We start from the raw sequence: 1,604 nt of genomic DNA, 5'->3' as shown, positions 1-1,604 counted from the left end.
ATAATTTTAGCAAAACACCTCTGATGGTAGAATCAGAATATTTTAAGGAACTCTAAAGGCAGAAATGTCATTATACGACATATAATATTATGATTTGTAAGACTATCGAAGATTTTGCAGAAGGCCAACTTGTACACTGTAGGGACTTGCCATTTCTTGCTTTCTGCTGTATTCTGGTCAGTACATTGTACTGTATCAGTATTGGATTGTAGTGACATGCAGATAGGAGAGGCAGAGCCTCAGCAGACCCAACAAGTTAAAAAAAAAAAGTCCAAAGACTCTACAAATAAAAACCTCTTGAATTTCTGTTTCATACTGAAAAACCAAGGCAAATTATGAGTGCACGGAGCCTAATTTGTAAAACCTACATAACATATGAGACTGAGGGCTCAATCCTAACCAATTTCCCAGCACTAATCTAGCCACAATGCAGCCCCAAGGTAAGGGAACAATGCAGTCCCTTACCTTGAAGAAGCCCCATTGACTGCCTCTCCACTGCCAGATGCAGTGCATGCCACATTGGCACAGCTATGTCAGTGCTGGAAAGTTGGTTAGGATTGTGCCCTGAACAAAGTTTTCCTTGCTTGCATGGTGAGCAAATTAGGTGACCACCTTAATTGCCAGTTTTCTATGCATGAGGCATGGGGAAAAACTGTAAGCACCTTAATACTGACAGCTTTTGAACGGAAGGTTTTTTTAAAGCAGTAATAAGTCTGTTATTTTGAGGATACTGGACCAGAAACTGTTGCTTCATGATGCGCAACTGTGGGGGAAAAACTGAACACTATTTGTCAATTGATAATATCCTTGATGTGTTTTGCCAGACAGTGTGGGGATGCTGTAAAATCAACCTGCAGAAGGCATTTCATCAGCATGGTTCACAGCAAAAAGTCAAAGGAGAGGGCCAGGCAAAACCATCTAGCGGAGATAGTTAGACTGAAAGCCAGACAGAAACACAGTCCATGCAAACAGGTTTACAAACAACTAATTGCCACTTTAAATACATTATTTTTTTATTGGATATTGCCAAAGTTGAGAAGGCTTAAATTTAAGTAAACCAGAAAACACTATAAAAGTCAACTGGCATGTCAATTAAATTCCAGACACAGCATAACCAACACTACAACAATAAATGGTACCTCTGCAGGAGTAATAACTGAGTACTGTAATGAAGGCAGCCCAATTCTTGTGCAGTGGTATAGCGGGGCCAGTGCAGGCTGTGCTACACCCTGCGGGGGAATTTCGCAGGTTGGAGGTCTCCTCTAGTTAAGGAGACATTTGTCCCTTTGGCTCAGGGAAAGCCCCAGCCTGTACAACAGGTCTATTCAGACCTGAATGAGAGAAATAGTTTCTTACCTGCTCCACCATCTTACCTGCTCTGGTGTGGCCTGGGTGAGCCAACAGTGGGAGTGTGGATCCTCTCATTGTTTGCACTGGTGGTTTTGGAGTGCCCAACAGCAGTGCGTGTGTTGGCAACCTTCAGTCTTGAAAGACTATGGTATTGCGCTCTGAAAGGTGGTTCTGGAACAGCGTCTAGTGTGGCTGAAAAGGCCAATTCGGGAGTGACAATCCCTTCCACACGGGGAGCAAGTGCAGTCTGTCCC

The sequence above is a fragment of the Tiliqua scincoides genome, chromosome 4 (assembly GCF_035046505.1).
Source record: "Tiliqua scincoides isolate rTilSci1 chromosome 4, rTilSci1.hap2, whole genome shotgun sequence".
Taxonomy (NCBI): Eukaryota; Metazoa; Chordata; class Lepidosauria; order Squamata; family Scincidae; genus Tiliqua; species Tiliqua scincoides.
The sequence above is the reverse complement of the archived record's forward strand: the minus strand, read 5'-3'. Positions refer to the sequence as shown.